At 44.6% G+C, this 24960-nt stretch overlaps 1 protein-coding gene across 5 annotated transcripts in view; it reads right to left on the bottom strand.

Moving 5' to 3' along the window:
* Positions 1 to 24960, bottom strand: part of LOC126297666 (uncharacterized) — a 275101-nt gene that overhangs the window by 193421 nt on the left and 56720 nt on the right. Inside the window, exon 2 of one of the 5 annotated variants that reach the window (XM_049988761.1) lies at positions 12249 to 12336. The exons of the other annotated variants lie outside the window; for them this stretch is intronic. The gene's annotated coding sequence lies outside the window, so the exon portion shown is untranslated. The remainder of the gene's footprint in view (positions 1 to 12248; positions 12337 to 24960) is intronic. 5 annotated transcript variants of the gene reach the window in all.

The raw sequence follows: 24960 nt of genomic DNA, 5'->3' as shown, positions 1-24960 counted from the left end.
TACAGAGAGACACGAACTGTCGGCGACATGCCTCGCTCAGGCCACCCAAAGGCCACTACTGCAGTGGATGACCGCTACCTACGGGTTATGGCTCTGAGGAACCCTTACAGCAAAGCCACCATGTTGAATAATGCTTTTCGTGCAGCTACAGGGCATCGTGTTAAGACACAAACTGTAAATATGATGCGCAACTTCACTCCCGACGTCCATCTTTGCAACCACGACACCATGCAACGCGGTGCAGATGGGTCCAACAGCATGCCCAATGGACCGCTCAGGATTGGCATCACCTTCTCTTCACCGATGAGTGTTGCATATGCCTTCAACCAGACAATCGTCGGAGACGTGTTTGGAGGCAACCCGGCAGGCTGAACGCCTTGGACACACTGTCCAGCGTGTGCAGCAATGTGGAGGTTCCCTGATGTTTTGAGGTACCATTATGTGAGGCCGACGTACGCCACTGGTAGTCATGGAATGTACGATACGTGAATGCCATCCTCCAACCGATAGTGCACAACCATATCAGCAGCATATTGGCGAGGCATTCGCCTTCATCGACGACAATCCGCGTCCCCATCTCCACATCTTGTGACTGACTTCCTTCAGGATAATGACATTGTTCGATTAGAGTGGCCAGCATGTTCTCCAGACATAAACCCAATCGAACATGCCTGGTGTAGACTGAAAAGGGCTGTTTATGAACGGCATGACCAACCAACTACTCTGAGGTATCTACGCTGAAACACCATTGAGGAGTTGGACAATCTGGACCAACAATACATAGATGAACTTGTGGATAGTATGCCACGACTAATACAGGCATGCATCAGTGCAACAGGACGTTCTACTGGGTATTAAAGGTACCAGTGTATACAGTAATCTGGTCCACCAGCTCTGAAGGTCTAGCTGTACGGTGATGAAACATGCTATGTGTAATTTTCATGAGCAATAAAAAGGGCGGATATGATGCTCCAGGGAACCTCCACATTGCTGCACTCGTTGGACAGTGTGTCTAAGGCGTTCAGCCTGCCGGGTTGCCTCCAAACACGTCTCCGACGATTGTCTGGTTGAAGGCATATGCGACACTCATCGGTGAAGAGAACGTGTGTCAATCCTGAGCGGTCCACTGGGCATGCTGTTGGACCCATCTGCACCGCGTTGCATGGTGTCGTGGTTGCAAAGATGGACGTCGGGAGTACACAATGTAGCAGGATTTCGGCCTACTCTAAGCTGTACAGACCTGGTACTATCCGTAACAACTCACACAGAGACAAGACACGTAAAGAAGGGAAAAAAAATATTGATTGCTTTCACAGATTTAAGTGCAGATTAAGACAGTCTGGATACAAGGGCTGTTTTACAAACTAATTCGGACAATTCCGTGCAGCCGTACCACCCATCTCGTTGATAATGTCCTCGTGTGGAGAACTGAACTTGCGCCAAAATAACAACGGGCTGCTTCAGTGCTCGGTTCTTGCCCTTGTATTTCCGATACGTCGAACACACAATCCAGGATGTTCGGTTACACAGATGACTGGGATATAGCCGCACAACAAGAGTCATTCAAGGCCGCTGACGATACCTTGACCAACTTATAGCTGCTGAGTGACTACACCTTCACAAACACAGACTTCAGCCTAACGCAAAGAAGGTAGAAATATCGTGCTTTCACCTTTGTAACCGCTCAGCGAGACGAGAGCGTACTGTCAACTTTGAAGGGAAAGGTCTCAACCATAACTACCCCAAAATACACTCGTGGAAATTAAAATAAGAACACCGTGAATTCATTGTGCCAAGAAGGGGAAACTTTATTGACACATTCCTGGGGTCAGATACATCACATGATCACACTGACAGAACCACAGGCACATAGACACAGGCAACAGAGCATGCACAATGTCGGCACTAGTACAGTGTATATCCACCTTTCGCAGCAATGCAGGCTGCTATTCTCCCATGGAGACGATCGTAGAGATGCTGGATGTAGTCCTGTGGAACGGCTTGCCATGCCATTTCCACCTGGCGCCTCAGTTGGACCAGCGTTCGTGCTGGACGTGCAGACCGCGTGAGACGACGCTTCATCCAGTCCCAAATATTCTCAATGGGGGACAGATCCGGAGATCTTGCTGGCCAGGGTAGTTGACTTACACCTTCTAGAGCACGTTGGGTGGCACGGGATACATGCGGACGTGCATTGTCCTGTTGGAACAGCAAGTTCCCTTGCCGGTCTAGGAATGGTAGAACGATGGGTTCGATGACGGTTTGGATGTACCGTGCACTATTCAGTGTCCCCTCGACGATCACCAGAGGTGTACGGCCAGTGTAGGAGATCGCTCCCCACACCATGATGCCGGGTGTTGGCCCTGTGTGCCTCGGTCGTATGCAGTCCTGATTGTGGCGCTCACCTGCACGGCGCCAAACACGCATACGACCATCATTGGCACCAAGGCAGAAGCGACTCTCATCGCTGAAGACGACACGTCTCCATTCGTCCCTCCATTCACGCCTGTCGCGACACCACTGGAGGCGGGCTGCACGATGTTGGGGCGTGAGCGGAAGACGGCCTAACGGTGTGCGGGACCGTAGCCCAGCTTCATGGAGACGGTTGCGAATGGTCCTCGCCGATGCCCCAGGAGCAACAGTGTCCCTAATTTGCTGGGAAGTGGCGGTGCGGTCCCCTACGGCACTGTGTAGGATCCTACGGTTTTGGCGTGCATCCGTGCGTCGCTGCAGTCCGGTCCCAGGTCGACGGGCACGTGCACCTTCCGCCGACCACTGGCGACAACATCGATGTACTGTGGAGACCTCACGCCCCACGTGTTGAGCAATTCGGCGGTACGTCCACCCGGCCTCCCACATGCCCACTATACGCCCTCGCTCAAAGTCCGTCAACTGCACATACGGTTCACGTCCACTCTGTCGCGGCATGCTACCAGTGTTAAAGACTGCGATGGAGCTCCGTATGCCACGGCAAACTGGCTGACACTGACGGCGGCGGTGCACAAATGCTGCGCAGCTAGCGCCATTCGACGGCCAACACTGCGGTTCCTGGTGTGTCCGCTGTGCCGTGCGTGTGATCATTGCTTGTACAGCCCTTTCGCAGTGTCCGGAGCAAGCATGGTGGGTCTGACACACCGGTGTCAATGCGTTCTTTTTTCCATTTCCAGGAGTGTATTTAGTAGTCATGTGGATAGGACGCTCTCTTACAAGCAGCACCTGACAAAAACAGCAAGTAAAATAAGGACAAGGACTATCATCACCCATAAACTGTGCAGCACCTCTTTAGGCTCCAAGGCAAGTATAAGTACCCTTCACATACCAGTTGTTGGGTTCGCCTAATCAGTGGCGGAATACTGCGCCCCTGTATGGGTTAATAGCTCACATATAAACACGATTAGCGGCACAATAGAATCCACACCCACTGCATGGCTGCCCCCGCTGAGCTATAGACCACCACCGGAGAAAGGTATAAAAATGCTCTCCTTGGCGAGTACCACAAAATTAAAAACCCTCCGCTATCAATATACAACGACGTAACTCTTCTGTATCACAGAAGACCAACATCAAGAAGGCCAGCATTAATCACTGCTAAAGAACTGATGAACTCTGACGTTCACATGTTCGGAAACAGCACTGGAAATAGCATTGCCCACCACAATGTCGAAGTTGCACGATAACAGAAAAGCCTCCTGGTTTCAATCAATCACGCGGAGTATGGACGACATTAAACCCAATACGTACTGGCCATGGCACAACTGTCGCTGCCCTGTGTGTGACTGGAGCCGAAAAGCAAACAACCTGAGACATGGCGGGAACAATGTCCAAATCGGGCCCGCAAGGAACCGGGTGGTGGTTAGTGTTTAACGTCCCGTCGACAACGAGGTCATTAGGGACGGAGCGCAAGCTCGCGTTAGGGAAGGATTGGGAAGGAAATCGGCCGTGCCCTTTCAAAGGAACCATCCCTGCATTTGCCTGAAACGATTTAGTGAAATCACGGAAAACCTAAATCAGGATGGCCGGAGACGGGATTGAACCGTCGTCCTCCCGAATGCGAGTGCAGTGTGCTAACTACTGCGCCACCTCGCTCGGTACCGCAAGGAACCCTTCATTTATTTTGTTGCAGCAACAGATGCGACTGAGTACATCCAATGCTTGGACATTAATCTGTAATTAAGTTTGGTACATAATATGTACATGTGCATAGGAACTATGCTGACTTTGTCATACGAATATATACGGATTGCAGCGTGCACCATACGATAAATAAGCAAAGACAAGGCTGTTCAATTAGCCAACAGCCCTGAATCATTCGCATATCGGTAAAGATGCACTGTACAAGTATCTTTATAATCAGTTGAAAATGCAACGCTGTGTTGGATGCTTTTTTGAAATTTAGAAAATGAAATCTGCTTGTTCACATTTGTCTTCTATTAGAACGCATCAAGTGAGAAAAAATATTTTTTAGACCCGTCTTGTTCGAGCCTAGAACACACACTACGCTCCAGCAGTAGGTGGGCGGACAAATTGTTGGCTCGGCATATACACAATCCCGGTACGATTAGGCGGCGCCTTCATGCCGCTAGAGTAGGGTTCTAAGCTGATACCAGAGAGGAACAACAGAAGGAGCGCTAGTATGGATTTTCAAAACGGTCTAAAGGAACGGCCCCTACTCAACCTTCGAGGAACAAAATAAAAGAAGGGTTATCGCTAAGAACATTAAGCGCAGACAGACAGACGTCTGTAAGACAGGCCTTAATTCCGTGCACACATTTATTTACTCTTCCTTATGAACAGAAAGGTACTGCGCACTTCAGTCACGGGGACTATTAGACGCGCGAGGAAAGGCACGAAAACGCTAATTCTACAGCATACTGCACGTTAGAAAGGAAGTAATTTGCTTAGTGTGCAACGCGGCTGCGTGATGTGTGTTCTGCGCAGAAGGAGACGGAGAATATTTTGGGGCGCCGCCATTCCACGCCTCGCGCTCCGACCGTTTCTCACCCCGGTATCAATCACGAAAAGGGTGAGCGCCACATCAGGTCACTGTTTCTGCTTCTGTCTCTCGCTGCAGATATTTAACTACTGAAAGTAGTAGATTATTAACTTCTGAAAGTAATACTTGTGTCTGCATTGTACCCACAATGAACATTGCAGATGGTTAGAACGAAATTATAATGGGCAGCCAAATGAAAACGAGACAGATGGAAAAGTAAGTAAACTGTTTATTATTTCAAAACTAATTGCCGTAACTGTTCATATATTTATCCCACTGTGAGACAAGGCGGCCACTGCCTTCGTGAAAAAATGTTTGCAGTTCCCTACGGAACCATGATTGTACCTAGGCGTGCATCTCTTCGTCCAGAGCAAATTGACGGACACAAATGTCTTAACCGAGCGAGGTGGCGCAGTGGTTAGACACTGGACTCGCATTCGGGAGGACGACGGTTCAATCCCGCATCCGGCAATCATGATTTAGGTTCTCCGTGATTTCCCTAAATCGTTCCAGGCAAATGCCGGGATGGTTCCTTTCAAAGGGCACGGCCGACTTCCTTCCCCGTCCTTCCCTAATCTGGTGAGACCGATGACCTCGCTGTCTGGTCTCCTTCCCCCAACAAACCAACCAACCAACCAACCAACCAACCAACGAATGTCTTACTTCAGAGATCCCTATTTCCTAGCGGAAAAAAAACCGTTGTCAATATGTGGGCTGACATTATCCTGTTAGTCAAATTATACTTCAGTGCCATGAGAGCGTATCTGTCATCCATTTACTAGTATGTGTGGAACTGTGGTCCAGGTAACAGTATAATCACACAGGACTGAATGAATATTTTGAAGCGAGGTTTATTGTGTGTTTTCGATCTCCTACTTGCAGTTTCAACACCGTATTGATCCACAAGAGACTGGACAGAAGGTTTCGATCCTTGACATAGGATCACAATTATCTAGAGTTTTCTGATAGACCTTTCACCTGTATCAGACATTGTATTTTTGGAAGCTACATCCACAGTCCTTTTTATTCAATAGTTCTCTGGTGTGTGAGCTGGGGAAACAGAGGCAGTTGGCTGGCAGCAGCAGCAGCAGTTTTCATTCGCCTGATACCAGCGGGGAAAACTACGCAAACGTTACTTTCAGTACGCGAAACAGTTTTGCCGCATAATATAGAAAAGTTATCAGGCAAGTTCCTCGAACTAGTTCCGTAGCCCACACACGAGAGAAATATGTAGTAGTAGTAGTAGTAGTAGTAGTAGTAGTAGTAGCAGCAGCAGCAGCAGCAGCAGCATATCTTCAGCGTATTTGAGTGCTATCAAATTAAGACCTTTTTGAATTTTAGTACAACCACTGTGTAGATGTTGCAGCCAGTTGACACATCCCATTATTAATTCTATGTCCGCCCCCTTAGCTGAGTGCGTCTGACCGCCATTTAGTGGGACCGGGTTAGACTCCCGGCCGGGTCGGAGATTTTCTCCACTCGGTGACAGTGTTGTGTTATCATCGAAACGCAAGCCGTCCAAAATGGCATCAACCGAAAAGACTTAACTTAGCGGCCGAATTTCCCCCAGGTGGAGACTCCCGGCCATCAATGCAATATGAGCCTTTCATTTCATTAATTCCATTCACGTCTGTTACTCTTACCTAGGCCTGTCCAGGATATGTGCACTCACGGCATCGAAGTGGCGATCTGACTTCCCCTATTACTGCGCAATTGGAAAGTGAAGTACGAGTGATATGACTGGCGATATGCATAAAGCTGAATTTTAGCACAATGAGACCACAACAAAACTAACACTGCAGCTCACCTCTACGACCAGATTTTATTTGAAACTTTTTTTTTTACCCTTCTGCCAAGGCAATAATTTCAGTAAGTTCAACAGCTTATGACAATAAAATAACGAGAATTATGTATCTTATTTATTGCACAAAACGTTACATACATGCATAAAACAGTGAGACATGATGTTCGTAAGTATCTATACATTTTGATATTACAATATATGGGCTATCAGGAACACAGGTTCTTGATACAGCCAAATTTCTAGAGCTATAAAGGTTAAAATCTAATGAACGGGAATCCTGATGGGACTTAGTAAATTTCATAACAGAAAATGAAAAAGTAATGATTGCATGAATGTGCTGAACCAGAGACTGAAATTAACGAGCTTGTTGTGTAGTTCTCTTGAGATAGTTTACAGAAATCTTGTAAATTCGAGAAGTGAGTTCAAAAGCCCTTACGTGAAGCTCTACGCCGCGGGTCTATCAAGGCTGGACGTAATGTGGTAAATCACCAATCAAAAAGTGATATTTGTCTGGGAAATTAGATGAAATGAGTCTTTTGAAGTCTTGGAACCTCTTTGACAACTCAATTCAAACACATGATATAATCATCGTGGTTGTAGTAAAGGCGTTCCAGTGAGTGTTTTCTACCATATGATTGGGTGGTAGGATATTAAATACGAGGGGCGTTCAATAAGTAATACAACACATTTTTTCTCAGCCAATTTCCATTGAAAAAATGTGGAATCTGTTGCAGGACATCATGGCATATTTCCCGCTTCAACCCCTACAGTTTAGTGAAGTTCCGGCGGGTGGCAGCGCTATACGTCAAGCAGTATATTGCTCCCTCCTACGTATCTCTCGCGAACAGACTATGAGCATGAAATCAGAGAGATTAGAGCCCACACAGAGGCATACCGACAATCTTTCTTTCCACGAACAATACGAGACTGGAATAGAAGGTAGAACCGATAGAGGTAATCAAGGTACCCTCCGCCACACACCGTCAGGTGGCTTGCGGAGTATGGATGTAAATGCACACTACTGTCCATTAAAATTGCTACACCACGAAGATGACATGCTACAGACGCGAAATTTTCCGATAGGAAGAAGATGCTGTGATATGCAAATGATTAGCTTTTCAGAGCATTCACACAAGGTTGGCGCCGGTGGCGACACCTACAACGTGCTGACATGAGGAAAGTTTCCAACCGATTTCTCATACACAAACAGCAGTTGACCGGCGTTGCCTGGTGAAACGTTGTTGTGCTGCCTCTTGCGAGGAGGAGAAATGCGTACCATCACGTTTCCGACTTTGATAAAGGTCGGATTGTAGCCTATCGCGACTGCGATTTATCGTATCGCGACATTGCTGCTCGCGTTGGTCGAGATGCAATGACTGTTAGCAGAATATGGAATCGGTGGGTTCAGGAGGGTAATACGGAACGCCATGCTGGATCCCAACGGCCTCTTATCACTAGCAGTCGAGATGACAGACGTCTTATCCGCATGGCTGTAACAGATCGTGCAGCCCCGTCTCGATCCATGAGTCAACAGATAGGGACATTTGAAAGATAACCATCTGCACGAACAGTTCGACGTCGTTTGCAGCAGCATGGACTACCAGCTCGAAGACCATGGCTGCGGTTACCCTTAACGCTGCATCAAGACAGGAGCGCCAGCGATGGTGTACTCAACGATGAATCTGGGTGCACGACTGGCAAAACGTAATTTTTTCGGATGAACCCAGGTCCTGTTTACGGCATCATGATGGTCGCAGCCGTGTTTGGCGACATCGCGGTGAACACACATTGGAAGCATGTATTCGTCATTGCCATATTGGCGTGTCACCCGGCGTTATGGTATGGGTTGCCATTGGTTACACGTCTGTCACCTGTTCGCATTGACGACACTTTGAACAGTGGACGTTACATTTCAGATGTGTTACGACCCGTGGCTCTGCCCTTCATTCGATCCCTACGAAACCCTACATTTCAGCAGGATAATGAACGACCGCATGTTGCAGGTCCTGTACAGGCCTTTCTGGATACATAAAATGTTCGACTGCTGTCCTGGCCAGCACATTCTCCAGATCTGTCACCAACTGAAAACGTCTGCTCAATGGTGGCCGAGCAACTGGCTCATCACAATACGCCAGTCACTACTCTTGATGAAGTGTGGTGTCGTGTTGAAGCTGCATGGGCAGCTGCACCTGTAGACGCCATCCGAGCTGTTTGACTCAATGCCCAGGCATATCAAGGCAGTTATTACGGCCAGAGTCGGGTGTTCTGGGTACTGATTTCTGGGGATCTATGCACCCAAATTGCGTGTAATCACACGTCAGTTCTAGTATAATACATTTGTCCAATGAATACCCGTTTATCATCTGCATTTCTTCTTGGTGTAGCGATTTTAATGGTCAGTAGTGTAGATACGTAATGGCGCCTGTAATGGACGCGCGTTCGAAGTAGACAGCTCTCATTTTGTTTATTTTGTCGAAAAACCAGGGCATCGCAGACATTCACAGGCGCTTACAGAATGTGTACGGAGACCTGGCAGTAAACAAATGTACGCCGAGTCTTTGAGCGAGGCGTGTGTCATCATCGCAACAAGGTCGCGCACACGTATCCCACCTCCTACGTGCCGACCGACAGCACATAACTGTGACTCCTGTATCGACTTCAGCTGTTCGTTGCCACAAAAATGCAAACTATTTCTCCGTGTCAACGGGAGGCCTTACGGAAGTTTGTGCACCCGACAGATGAGCTCACAAAACTTCGTTGCACTGTTCTTCCTCGTCTTTCCAACTTCTTCCGACTTTCATACGCTTTTCTCAATGAAAGGTGGACTCTGCGGGAAGCAGTATGTGGATGATAGGGAGGATACTGAAGCAGCAAGACGCTGGCTACGGCGTCGACCAGTAGCGTGGTACCACGCGGGCGTACAGGCCCTCCCAGCAAGGTGGCGTGAGGCCGTCGCATTGGACGGAGATTATTCTAAAGAATATGGTTTTGTGCCCAGAAGAGTGGGGAATAATATGGCATATTGTAAACCTGAATAAAAACAACCTGCTTTCAGAAAAATGTTAGATTACTAATTGAAAGCCCTTCATTGTTTAATCTACGTGCGTTGTCTTACATAAGATTTAGGTATTTTTTGGAGTCAGTATTGTCGTCAGGTTGATATGGCGACTGTACTGCAACCACCCTTTTCCTTTTCACCACTATCTGCCACCTCTATTTGCATTTGGTGCACCATGCAGGAGTGCACGCACCCAGAGTGCCATTGGGCCAACTTCAGACGTCTGCTTGTTGCTGTAAATACTTCCTGGTACTTTATTCTACCTTGCGAGTTTAGAGGTCACGAGAGGCGAGTTCAGGGATACAGCTAAAGCTTCCGTAGTTAACTAGTAACATTTTATTTATCTTATATTTTTTCCACTTTCTGTATTAGAAATTCGATAAGCTTCAACAATATTTTTCTCGGTTGGTAGATTTGTCATCACGGAGTTTGAGTTGCCGCTAACTTAAAAAAAACACTGTACATTCCATAAGTGCCCTACCACCTGAGTGGCAGTTTCTCGTGTGTCGTGAATAGCTGATCCACGCCTTTGTAGCGCAGGTCGAGGGATCTACCGCATGCAAAAAAATGGAAGGTTTGAAACTAAATGTTTCGAAGATATTGTGCGTGAACACTGAATTACCTTGATAATTAACATAACTTAGTCCACAACACTCCCATACTCGAGAAATGAGCGTTGGAGACAGACGTGGAAATGCCGCGCCGCTGTCCTGGGCAAGGTCCTACTAAATATGGTTTGTCGATGCCTTTCTCCAACCTGATGCGAAGTGCTAAGTGTCGTGTGAATGTGAGGAGCACTTTTACAGTAGAAGTAGTTTCGTATGGCTCACGGAGCTGATGTAAGTCTTTCAACTGGGCGCCACTTCGGCGACTTGTGTCCCTAACCTGCCCCAGTTATCCACCAGGACCTGAATCTTAATGTGGAATCGGAACCACGTGTCGTTTCTATCGATACCTCATATAGTGAGGAGGTGAAGTATAGGTTAAAACGCAGACTGAAAAATTTAAAGTCCGACAGGGATCGATCCCGCGACCTCTGTTTCCAGTCAAGCGCTTTATCGCTACACTGCCAGGTTCGACTGCTTTTACAGCGTAGTGTGTGAAAAGGGCGAGTGAAACCTGGTGCCGCCACATAGCCGACTCATTATCAAATAACACCAAGGGGACAGCATAGCTTAAAGTCGTCAACCGACGGACAGATCCCCATCAAGTGCCACATGCCCTCACTCCAGGATACACGGAGCAGAGTTTGGAATTTGACCTACGGCAATGGCGCAAAGTCTGGCAATCCGCTGCTGTACGCCCCACCTGTCCTCCCCACGGTGACCGAATACCAGCGATGAAAATATCTTCCATCACCAGGATTCGAACCGGCTACATCTGAGTCGAGCGTTACCGCAAAAGTGTACGCTAGTGACCATTGTTACGGATGCAGTTAATAAAATACAGAGTTATTAAAAAAGACTGATGTAAAATTGAAACTTATTTATTCTTTATTGAAATAAGAGAACCCCCAAACCGAAACCGTCAGAACGCGACATGAAGTTCGACATCCATGCGTCGTGCAAAAAGGCGAGCGGCAGACTTGCCCGGGCCGGCCTTCGTGGCCGTGCTGTTCTAGGCGCTTAAGTCCGGAACCGCGGGACTGCTACGGTCGCAGGTTCGATTCTGCCTCCGTCATGGATGTGTGTGATGTCTTTAGGTTAGTTAGGTTTAAGTAGTACTAAGTTCTAGGGGACTGATGACCTAATATGTTAAGTCCCATAGTGCTCAGAGCCAGACTTGCCCGGCCTGCAATAGAGGAGAGGTGGCCATATTCGACGCAACAGGCAACGGAGTAAAATGCTGCTTTTTAGAACACACCATTCATTACATTGTGTTGGAAATTTTTTATCCGAAACGAGAGCACCAATTTGTACGCGATGACGACGAGAACCAGCACGCCTACGGTAACATCAAGCCTATCCTTGCTTGTCATAATCTGTGTTATGGGATCACCTTCTAGGGCTGCACAAATGCACCGTGAGAAGTACACAGACTGGAGATGGCAACCTTTTGCTTAGCCTGTTGACAAAGTCCAGTGCATTTGTTTTTTCACAGTCGCAGATTAACACATCTAGGTCTTCTCGTCCGAGCTCTTGCTTCACGAGCTGCCTACCATACTCGTAATGAATAGGTACTACGTTACCTGTGCGTGAACAACTAGGGCAATGGTCTTCCACTTCACAGAGCTGTGGTCGAGTAAACGTGGCAGATACTCTCCGAAATGAAGTTTCTCACTTTCGCGTGCAATTTCTCGAGTAGTGAATAGTGGGAAGTGGAATACGTAGTTAAACTACTGAATAAGATCAGTCTCAAAACAGTGACGTTGAGTGATGTTTCGAAGATCTTACGACGAAGGAAGGGGTGGTCCACCAGGTCGGTCATCCCTCGTCGACGACACGCTGACACTGACGACGGTAGCCGAGGCGGTGGTGCAAGCTGTAAGTACAATGAACAACAACTACTTAATAGACTCACAAAGGAATTTTGACAGACTGAATCTAGTAATGCAGAAACTAATAGTTGTAGGAAACCTGCAGGAGCTGTGCATGGACAATTTGAAACTTACAAAATTTATGAAATTATGTGATGGGATAGATCGATAAATGCAACAGGTGAACCCACTCAGCAAAAGAAAGACCAATTCAACAGCGTGGAACAGATAATGAGTACGCAGAATGCTACTCTGAGTGACAATATAAAACAAATGTAGTCTATTTGCAGGATGACAGGAGTCCGTTAAAAATTGAAAATTCGAACTTCACGGAGTAATTTGTGTAGAGAAGTACAAATTGACACATATGCTTTAAATGACATGGGGTTTTACTGAAACCAAAAACGTGCACAAAATGACCAACAGACGGAGCTTCATATGATACAGAAAACTGATTTTTAGCGAAGATATTCTTTTGTAACAGATACTCAACATGTCGACCGTCATTCATCAACAATCACTGTAGTTGAGAGACAATGTTAACAGCACTGTACAACATATCATTAGTTACGGTGACAAATTGCCATCGGAATTTGTCTTTTAGCATCCCTATCAGATCGGGCGATCGCGATAGACTTGCGACTTCACGTAATCCTACAACCAATAAGCACAAGGATTGAGTTCAAGTATGACTGAAGCGGCAGCTCAGCACGCGATCCTAACCAAACGAGGTGCGCAAGAGGTCTTCCACGCGTGTAGCAATATGGGATGGAGCGCGATCCTGCATGAAAGTTCCGCCTTTCAGCAAGTGTTTATCAACCCGGCTAGGAATGATGCGTATCTGTGAAGATATCGGCAGACCTCGCACCCGTCACGTTGACAGTTTGAAAAGCAGCACTTCGCTGTCTAGCGCCATTTATTGGCCGGTTTTTGCTCTCTTTTTTGTTTCAATAAAACCACACCATTTCAGGCATGTGTGTCAAGTTTCACCTCTACCGACATTATTCAGTGAATTAGTGCATTTTCAAATGTTAACATACTTTCGGGTCTCTTGTAGTGCCCCTCCGCATCAGACGCCGGTATCGTACCCTTGTTCGGTGGCTCAACTCTGGGGTGGTCTGTTCAAATAGTACAGCCGGAGCACATTTTCGATTCCAGTAACATGCTAACAAGTGGAGGATATTTAGTGGCGTTGAGTTACTTATGACCGGTCTTCGGGCAAATGTCTTCAATTAAATTCCAAATCTCTCCTCGGTTTCACGGAGGGAGCAAATGGCAATTGCTGAAAATGATCCGCCAGTTGGAAAGGCACATTCAGCTTGCTTCCTCGAAAGAAACATGCCATTTGTCGGTACCTGGTTTCACCCTCCCATTTTCTTCATCAATAACAAACGCCACCACAATGTCATAGGCACTCATCAGTCATCCACTGCCATAGACACTAAGGACATCTCCATCCTATGGATCTGAACAAGTGTTTTACGTCAATATGCCAGAACTAAGAACAGATTCAGCATAAAATGGATAGATTAATCTTGTGGTGCTAACAGCTAAAGCAATAAACACCACAGTGCAGTCTCAAATTTAGATCAATTTTCAGCAAAATGAAGTAAATCTAACTGCCAAACACATAAGTAGCAAACGAAACGCGGGATGATGGACTTTCGGACACAAAGTAAAAAGTGTATCGCCGAAAAAGGTTAGGAATGACAGTGTTAAGAGAGGATTGTCTAACATACTTTAAAATGACTTTCAAACGTAGATACAGCTTCACACTTAATTTCAGATGTGTCAGACACCACAATATGTGTAGGTTTGCGGTAGTGGATACCGGTGCGGTAGTGGATACCGGAAGGTTGCTTGCGTGTAAACTAAGATGAAAAGTAATTTAATAGCGATATGCACACGTACATATGGCAGTAGTCTCGCATATTCAAGGTGTAAAAAGGGCTGTGCATTGGTGGAGCTGTCATTCGTACTCAGCTGATTCATGTGAAAAGGTTACCGACGTGATTATGGCTGCACGACGGGAATTAACAGACTTCGATCGTAGAATGGTAGCTGCAGCTAGACGCAAGGGACATTCCATTCCGGAAATGTTAGGCAATTCAATATTAAGAGATCCAGTGTCCTGAGTGTGCCGAAAATATCAAATTTCATGCACTACCTCTCACCAAGGACAACACAGTGGCCGACGGCTTTCATTTAACGACTGAAAGCAGTGGCGTTTGTTCAGAGTTGTCAGTGCTAACAGACAAGCAGCACTTCGTGAAATAACTGCGGAAATCAATGTGGGGAAAACTAAGAACGTATCCGTTAGGACAGTGCGGCGAAATTTGGCGTAATTGGCTATGGCAGCATACGACCTTTGCGAGTGGCTTTGTTAGCAGCACGACATCGCCTGCAACGCCTCTCCTCATCTCATGATCATATCGGTTGGCACCTAGAAGACTTGAAAACCGCGAAGTGGTCACATGAGTCCCAATTTCAGCTGATAATAGCTGACGGTAAGGTTCGAGTGTGGCGCAAACCCCACAAATCCATGGACCCAAGATTTCAAGGCACTGTGCAAGTGGTAGTGGCTTCTTAATCGTGGGGGCTGTGAAATAGACTGGGTTCTTTGGTCCAGCTGAACCGATAATTGTCTGGAAATGGCTATCTTCGGCAACTTTGATACCATTTGCAGCAATTCGTGGACTTCATGTCCCCAAACTAAGATGCGCCATGTCACCGGGCCGCAATAGGATGTGAAGGGGAATCTGGTGTGCCCTTTTCAAAGCAACCATCCACGCATTTTGCTTGAGCCATCTAGAGAAATATTGGAAAACCTAAATTGGAATGGCCGGACGAAGATTATAAACTGTCTCATGCGATATAGCGCCTGTAGCACTTAACATACACGTTGCTGTACTCCACAAAGAGCACAAATTGCCGACTTACTGTATCATTCAGGAAACACTAAGAAATGTCTGTCACTGCTATCCACTAACTAGCTGTTCGATTGTAAATGCGCTCTTCATACGTGACTTCTGCACAATCTTTTCACAGATCAAGTAACATACTATTTCGATCGTTATTAATAGAGGTCTTGTTACTAGACACACAATGGTAGTTTGCACCCCCTTCACAAATACTACATAAAAATGCTCTACCTGTGCGCCCAGCAATCCAGAGTACATGTGGCGCACTGTTATCTGAAGGTTGTGCTAATCTGCATACAATACAGTTATGTGCTAGCCTGGTACCAACGAAGCCACCGTAAAGTGTCAGCACCTTCACAATTCTCAGTATTCAGAAGCTCAATCTTATGCTGATGGATGTTATGTTGTAATGTTTAGATGAGACATCCAAGTCATTAACCAAAGTGTGACCAAGAAATCTTCCAGATTCTTTCAATTTTAGAATGGTACAGTGTGAATTAAATAGTAAGACAACTATGAGAAAGTGATTCTTTGGTGATTCTTCGCATCTTTAACGTCAACTGTACTTTATATGTTGATAAAATATTGGATTAACAGTATAAAGTCAAATTAAGTCCATAAATAGAGTTAAAGCACCGGGTTTATCACAAGACAATGGTGCCACTACAGGCTTAACAATTTAAAAGCACCTTTGACTGATATAATGTCATAAAAGTCTTCAAAATATATTCCCTGCCCTCCAAGTAAGTTTCTGCTTAAATATTCGTAGGAAGGACGAGAAGCTACCACCTCTTCTTTATGTTAAGGAGATAACTTTACTTACATTGTTTAATTGGGAGAGTACTTTTGTGTAGCCACTACTATAAAGTTGTCGAAATAAGGATTCCTTCCTGATCTACGTTGAAACCGACTGATGAGATACCAGGAAAACTCAGGAGGCTGTCATCAATAATCCATACTACAGGGTACTGCAGTAGATATGAACCTTACCTAGAGCATCAAATAAAATGTCATGACCTCGTTTCTGTTCGGGTCGTGAAATTGACCTTCAGGAGAACTTTGGTTAAACATGTTGGTGATTGAAGTGTTCAAATTGGGAAAAATAAGTTGCTGTGTACCATACTGAATGATGCCTGGCAAATATTCGATTCACACTTTGAAAGAGACTGTAAATTCGACGTGGTTATATGGTAAGGCAGATCAGAGCTAACTGCGTGGGCGGTTAACAACGTTCTAGAACACACACAATCATCCATCTGCTATAAAATCGCCGGCCGTTGTGGCCGAGCGGTTCTAGGCGCTTCAGTTCGGAACCGCGCTGCTGCTACGGTCGCATGTTAGAATCCTGCCTCGGGCATGGGTGTGTGTGATGTACTTAGGTTTAAGTAGTTCTAAGTCTAGGGGACTGATGACCTCAGATGTTATGTCCGATAGTGCTCAGAGCCATTTTTTTGCTATAAAATAGTCCGAAGCAATAACTGAAAGGTGAGACGTCTGCTTAACACTTCAAGCATGAACCAGTTCACGTCAAACTGAATGTGGCTGATCGCGGACTTGTTTAGGTATTCAAAGTTAAAATGCCAGAAAACTGTAGCGAAATGGAGACATCTATGGACGCTCGGCTACTGATGCAGGGACTAGAAGCTGAGCCTCAAGATAAAACAAAAGAAATGCAATGCGCGTAATTATGCAGCAGTAATCCCCTAATGTTTCGTTACATTAACAGCGATTTATCACAAGTAAGTACAAGGCGTAGTATCCGAGAACAAGCACCCCAAGGTCATTTGTGGAACGAACCCACAGAACTAGTGTTAGGAAAAGCAGATGCCAAACAGACTCATTGGAAGAATCCTAACTCCGTCAACTAAGTACAAAGCTATCGTTCAAACGACTTTTGAGCTTTGCTGTATAGTTTTGAACCCTTACCTAACAAGGCAGTATTAGTAAAGGAGAAGGAAGATACAAACGGCTGCGGCACGTTTCTTCACGTTTTTGATTAGTAGGAATGAGAGCGTCACACGGAAGCTAATCCAACTCCATAAACTTAACTCAAAATTTCCATTCTGAAGTTATTGTCTGAAGAGAAGACTGCGCAACTTGCCCACAGATAAACGCCATTCATAGCTGTTGTCACAGCAATTTATGATGTGGTACAGTATATAGAATCTTCGTTCTATTAGCTTGCAACGAGAATGTGGACGAAGACAGCTGACAGTGCTGGGCAAGTCGTTCATCCAAAGAGGACAGTACTGCAACTTCCCCAGTATGATTCATGCGCACGCTGCCCCATCGCACTTCGCGTGCTTTGTAAATGATTGGCTGGATAATTACTTGTCGAACTGGTTTGCTCGCTCAACAGCCGCGCTCGGACTTGTTAATACTGCCATGCCGCCTTTCAGTCACTGACTGCACACAAAATTCTCTCTCAATTGTCAGCGATATTACTGCAAGGGCTTACCTGTGGATTCAGGAACAGATGTGTATCAATGACGCTATTTAAAACACGTGACATAAGCCGTGGTAGCTGTGATCATGCTGATAGTTTCCATCTTGGCGAGAGCGAAGCTATTTCTGTTCAGTGTTAATGATGTCCCCTCACTTCTGAATGGTATATACAGACTCAAATACGAGTAAGGTGTACCCTGTTCGTGCGAGAGCGCATAAAATTTAAAATGGAAGCACTGACACTTGCGGTTTTATTATTATTATTATTATTATTATTATTATTATTATTATTATTATTATTATTTAGAAATACTTTACTACACAATTTGCGTAATGGAAAATTGAAAGACATCTCTATCTTACGAACTCGCCTTAGTAACTTTGCCTTTTGTTTGGACCCGTTACCTACAGTACAAATCTACAGTTTTTACTATAAAAATACAGCGACCAGCCACTTTTTTAATGCGTTTTATTTATGGCAATATTCATTTCGGGTTTGTACCCATCTTCAGCTGGCAAATTACATGTATCTTCAGTTTCTACAGTGGTACAATCTCGACAGCAGTTTGGATGCTGCAGCTGGCTTGTGCAAAATTTCAATTTCGCGAGTTTAAAGTTACACACTATCAGTTGTTCATTTTACTTACATTCTCCTCTCCTTGTTTTTTCTTGGAGAGGAGAATGTAAGCAAAAACTGATAGTGTGTAACTTTAAACTCGCGAAATTAAAGTAAATGATTGGAATCGTTGCTTTTGCACAGGCCAGCTGTAGCATCCAAACTGCTGTCGAGATTGTACCACTGTAGAAACTGAAGATACATGTAATTTGCCAGCTGAAGACGAGTGCAAACCCGAAATGCATATTGGCATAAATAAACCGCATTAAAAAAGTGGCTGGTCGCTGTATTTTTATAGTAAAATATCATTATCCACGGCCACAGAGACAGTCCAAATAAAACGGAAAATTTGTTAAATCTACAGTTGTCTCATTTCTACCATCAGAGATCAGAGTGTTTCCTTCCGCCTGTGGCTGAACATTGCTTCTTCAAAACTTAATATGCTTGGAATATAAGGAGGCTAGGTTATGTTAGTGTGCACAAACACACTGAAATGGTTGTCGACGTTGTTTCCTCAAATGTCTACTTAAGAAGTGACGAAATGTCACCTCCCTCACGAGCTAGACACCTATGAAAATATTTACTCACACTTCATTGCAAACACCAAATTATAGCTTTCTGAATAACGTCCACAGTATCTACTACCTGGTTTCTGATGGCGTTGCAATTTTTACAAACAAACACAGATTTTGTTCACGTGAGAAAGGACGGCTGTGAAACTACTCAAACAGCCTTTGAGAATAAAAAAAAGGAAGTATCAACTCCGCAAAATCCAGAGTTTATTGTCGGTAATTTCAAGGTTCAAGTGCCAATTGTTTGGCATAAGATATTGTCGTAGTACCTTACAGTAACATAACGCAGAAGGTGAAGTGGGTGCATAAGGGGTGAACCATCAAACAATCTCAATACGAAAATTATCTAATGGAACGTTACTACAAAATTATACACCATCTTGCTGCAGGTAAAGAAGCGAAGGAAGGAAGGAAGGAAGGAAGGAAGGAAGGAAGGAAGGAAGGAAGGAAGATTTATGTCTTCCTGCCTTCCGATGATGTTATTAGAGATACAACATAAGCTCAGGAGTCACTAGGCTTGCGAATAAATCGGTTGCCTCTTATTCAAAGAAATTATCGCGCCATTAGGCATAAGTCAGTTGGAGCAACGGGAAACTGAACGCGAACTTTGAACCTGCTCCTCCCAAATGTCGAGCCTAGTGCCTAACCCTGTTGTTGTTGTTGTTATGTTTAAGGGGGACTAAACAGCTAAGGTCATCAGTCCCCCATTCCAAAAAACCGGCGAAACAAAATTTACGGAACAGGTAAAACCCCAAGGGGGGAGGAGACGCCTAACCCTGTAGCGCATACAGTCCACTACAGTGGACAGTTGTTAATTGTCGCTTCTTTGGCGTTTTCTATCAGTCCTGAGACTGTAAATCCACACAGTCCAGTGCAGCGGGCACTCCCAACTGAACTGTGCCGGAATGCATTTTTTGCCTCATGCCTGACAGAATGCCAGATAAGCGACCATTAAGAGCTAGCTGTCTACTGCAGTGAAAAATCATGCAGCACAAGGAGATTGACCTGGTGTCATAAGATCTAATTACAGCAAATTTATTGCTGGTGTATGTTCAACTGTTCTAAATGGATCCATGCCAATGAACTTTAGTAACAGTAGTTCTATTGGTTAACACGGCCTATTAATTGATCCTGCAGAAAAAATGCAAATTCTACGAAACATGGTTAGCAAGGCACGAGGGCTGGCACGCTGGAATCTTAAGAACAACAGATCTATACTCTCCACTGGCGACTTAAGTCACCTGTTTGCAATGTTCGCTTCGAGTGTTTAATGAACTTAAGACAGAGTACTCACGATTACAGACTGCAACACCTGCCAGCTTCCACACCGGCGTCACATTCCAGCGACGTGTCCAGTTGCTTTTAAAGCAGTAGCACTCTGTTTTCAAATACATAAATGCAGCAGTAAACCACAGGCACCTTGTAAAAGCGGACAAAGCCATCTGTAAGGGTGCAGCTGTTACCTTGTGACATAGCACTGGGTGGACTACATACAGACGAAACTATCAAACGTCACGAACAGCACTGATAGGAGGGCGACGGGAGGACGGAGGAGGGGGCGGGGGAATGAAGGGCGAGCGGGGCAACCAAGATTGGGTTTAATGTCCCGTCGACATCGAGGACATTAGAGACTGAGCACAAGCTCATATTTTCAAAGAAGTAGCCCGGCATTTATCTGGATCGGTTTAGGGAAATCATGAAAAAACTAAATTTGGATGGCCGGACAAGGGTTTGAACTGTCGTCCTCCGTAATGTGACTCCTGTGTGCTAACCATTACGCTACCTCCCTCGGTGATGGCAAAATGAGTCCTTTGATCCCCAGTGTGAAACAATACACAAGGAAACTACGAGAAGTAATTATTTCTCAAATAATAAAGAAAACAGTCTTAAGATCAAACCGAATAGGTTCTTCATAATGACTGAAAACTCTACACGTTCGCAGAACTTTGAAGGCCGCAAAAGAGGAAGTACGCTCTACAGAGGAAAGTGGAAACCTGGCTAAAATAGAAACAAAAGAGCTGTAAGTCACCAAAAATGCAGTGACGAGTAGGCATCCCATATGTTATTCCCAGAAAGATAATTTATATCTGCAAAGAAGTATACATAAAGAAATATACTTGAAAAATTTTAATATGGCTCTGACTAAGACACATGGATTAGGAAATAATGCGCGATACATCATACACACGTTAAATTAAGTACATATTTAACAAGAGAAGCCAGAAACAGGATCCTGAGCAAGATTATTGGTCAACGTAAAATCCCATATCGTAATACGAAAATATGTATTTACGATTAAAATTTAAAAAATCTGTATCAAAATAAACCAATCACTGGTACAAAACCAGGTCTCTGAAAACAATAAGAGCAGCTCCAAACTTAACACAAATCACATCTGCAGCGTATGTTTTGTGACCAGACATGGCATGTATGCAGTACTACCTGGCGCGAAGCGACGAACGCTACGATATTTCAGAAAGTTTATAATTAGGCGATATCATGTTTGAATATACAGAAGGAACTCTGCTTACTGAAGTGTGTGAGCTCTGAAGAGAGCTATCTGCTGCTGAGATCATCGATGTTGCCCGTGGTGTTTCGCATGTCTTATACCTGCTTAGAAAACTCTCCAAAACCTGAGATGATACATAATGCTTATATAACAAGTTCAGTCTAACACGACGTGAAACAATCTGTTTTCACGGTGCTCCTCCAGCACGCTACACCCGGCAGGTCAATAATGTACGATCAGGGTACTCCAAGTTTTCTTGCTTCACATCGGACGTAAGGAGATAATGTCTTTAAGGGGAACAGAAACCAACTGTACGAAGTATGATTCATTAGTAGTGACATATTTGAAGTTATCGAATTATCAAATTAGCAACCATGTGAGGACTTTCCGAGACCGTAACTGAAAATAATGCTATGAAGACAAAATTTTGAAATATAGACAATTACATAGGAGCTAAAAAATGAGCACCGAAATTTAAATATATGTTAACGACTATCTACCGAGTACAACACGGCAGAAGTTGCACGCAGCCTAAAACGATTCAAGCTTCAACGGTAAGGTGAAGGAGTGACTACAAACACATTGACATCTGTGAAGAATAAATGTATTTATACTGAGCAGTCTTACATTACCCTGTATACAGTGGGGGGCACAAAGACAGTTTTGTCAATTCTTCAGTTTGAAGGCAGTATGCAAAATTACATTACAAAAATGAATCTCCGAATCAGCTTTGCCAATACTCCACAGCAAAAGGTACTTCACTGAATAAAGCAAAACGGTATAAAATATGTCTCAGTTCCACGTGAGTAAGTGGCTTTGGTCGCAGTAAACTTTCGTCGTATTTATATATCCATATTCAATCGCATGTCTGCTGGCACGACACAGCCGCACCACACACAAAAGTACTCATTTGATCGAAAGTATTCGAACGCCTATTACTGGATATTAATTTGGGTTCTGAACGTCTGTGGAGGAGTGGCAGCCCATTCTTCCCCAAAACGCCAGAGAAGGTAGTGATACTGAACGCTGGAGTTAGTGATATTGGACGTTGAGGTCTGGTGCAAAGACGACGTTCTAAACTCTTCCCAAAAGAGTTACATTGGGTTCGGATCTAAACTCTGGACAGGTCAGTCCATTCCAGGAAGTTTACGTCCACAAATCACTGCCCCACAGATGCTGCTTTATGGCAGGATGCATTTCATTTCATGCTTTTGAACTGTCGCTCTATTGTACGCAGAGCAAAATGCTGTAACATATATTCGTATTCTTCGTTTCCGTAAGTGCAATATGGGGACCACATCTTAACCATGGAACACACACACACACACACACACACACACACACACACACACACACACACACACACACACACCACCTCGTCCTCTGTATTTCACTTTTGGCGCTATACCTGCTAGTAGGAAACTTTCTCCACGCATTCGCCGCAAGTTACGGCGTGATTCATCACTCTGAATCACCCGTTCTGAGGTTGCTCTTTATTACCCCTAACGCACAGTCACTGTGCTATCTGGACTGCTGCTGATACTTAGGAACTCACGAGTGATTCCTTCCGCTGTTTTCATGCTATTTTTAAACAACAACCCTCCCCAATGTTCGACGAATTCTGTTCGTCAATGGTCAAATGAGATCTGCCTGGTTTGTTTAGCTGTGGTTGTTGCTTCGCGCCGGCCGGTGTGGCCAAGCGGTTCTAGGCGCTTCAGTCTGTAACCGTGCGACCGCTACGGTCGCAGGTTCTAATCCTGCCTCGTGTGTGTGTGTGTGTGTGTGTGTGTGTGTGTGTGTGTGTGTGTGTGTGTGTGTGTGTGTGTGTGTGTGTGTGTGTGTGACCTTAAGTTAGTTAGTAGTTCTAAGATCTAGGGGACTGAAAACCTCAGATGTTAAGTCCCATAGTACTCAGAGCCATTTGAACCATTTGTTGCTTCGCGTTTTCACTTCACGAATCATATCACCAACAGTCTACCTAGACAGCTTTAGAAAAGGTTGAAATGTCCCCGAAGGATTTGTTACTCAAGTGACATCCTGTGCCTAGTTCACATTCGAAGTCACCGAGGTCTCCTGAGCGGCCCATTCTGCTGTTTCTGCTCTCTGACAGCACAATATTTCCCACTTCCTTTTATAATTGCGAATCCATCTCTCGTGACATTTAGGGGTTAATTTCGCATTATATAGTTGTGTGCGGATACTTCTGATGAGGGAATGTGTGTAGAACTCATCGTATTCGAAAAAAACAGCTCATAGTCCGGTTGGAACTGTAACATCTTTAGGGTAAGTCCGGGAGAGTTTGACCACCGGGTGAAACGGACCAGTGGCGTATTTCACAAATGCGCCGCTGGAGAGCATCTCCAGTTACTTGCGAGGAAGCTCTTCTGTGAACAAACGTGGTGCAGAATTGTTGCTGCCATTTTCATTTCAGTTCTGGAGAAAAATCACATTCTCTGTTCTGGTAAGCCGAAAAGTTTTATCGTGTAGTTACGTAATTTTAGTATTAAGGCTTAGTTTGCACAATAATGACAGTTTTTTACTGCGAGCTTGACGAATGTGTAGTCACGAAACAACCTAAAATGGCGACCGAGTTCGCAGCCTACAGATGGAAATAGGAGGGTTCCATCTCTCCTTAATCTGGATAGATTGACCACTAGTTTTAATGTCAGAGAGACGGAACACAAATTTAGCTTCAAGGCATGTGCAATAACCCCACTGAATATGGACATAGCACCAGACTATGTTTATTTGTCGGAAGATACGTCTGTGACAACAAACGGAAGAGCAGAATCTCTCACACAAGCCAATCAACCACTTGAAAGCTCATAAGATGGCCTAGTAACCCCAAGCACGTCAAAAGAGGCGAGCTATCTGCATACGTCAAATTCCTTCACTGACATAACTTGGGACTCCACCCCCACTAAGCCTAAAACTTTAAAGATTGCCAACGTAGACTACTACTAACCCAACACAAAGAAAAGTTTTCGAAGAAATATTACCTGCTCTTCCTGTTGATAACACCATGAATTTTGAGAGGAAGTCAGCAGATGTATCCAAAGGGCTAGACTTTGCTGAAAATATAGAAACTGTAAACAAAGAAAAATAAGAAAAGGAAACAGAAGGAAGGCATAAAAAGATCACAAAAGGGAAATAGTGAAGAGAAAGAGAGGATGAAGAAGCGAAAAAAGAAAAAACGCATAAAAACCTCACCGTGTTCACCAGATGCAAACATTGTAGAAGAGTGCGAAAAGAACTTTGATGAATGGTACAAGGATGAATGTGTTGGGTGTGGCGAAACCTATTACGAAAGTAATAAATATGGCAACTGGGTTCAATATGTTTTCCAACATTTGATAATACATTTGATGGTAAGTGCAATTTCTCTGGTGGGAAGAAGACAGGCTAATGCTTGAGCAAAAACAACTCCTTACAAACGGAAATATTCAATCAAGATTTATAATAAACTTATAAAAATTTTTGAACTAAAATTTTTAATCGTATAATTCTGTATTCACTACAACATATTCCCAACAATAAATATGAAAATTTAATTTACTTTTCTTCAG

Source organism: Schistocerca gregaria, chromosome X, assembly GCF_023897955.1.
Source record: "Schistocerca gregaria isolate iqSchGreg1 chromosome X, iqSchGreg1.2, whole genome shotgun sequence".
NCBI lineage: Eukaryota > Metazoa > Arthropoda > Insecta > Orthoptera > Acrididae > Schistocerca > Schistocerca gregaria.
The sequence above is the reverse complement of the archived record's forward strand: the minus strand, read 5'-3'. Positions and strand labels throughout refer to the sequence as shown.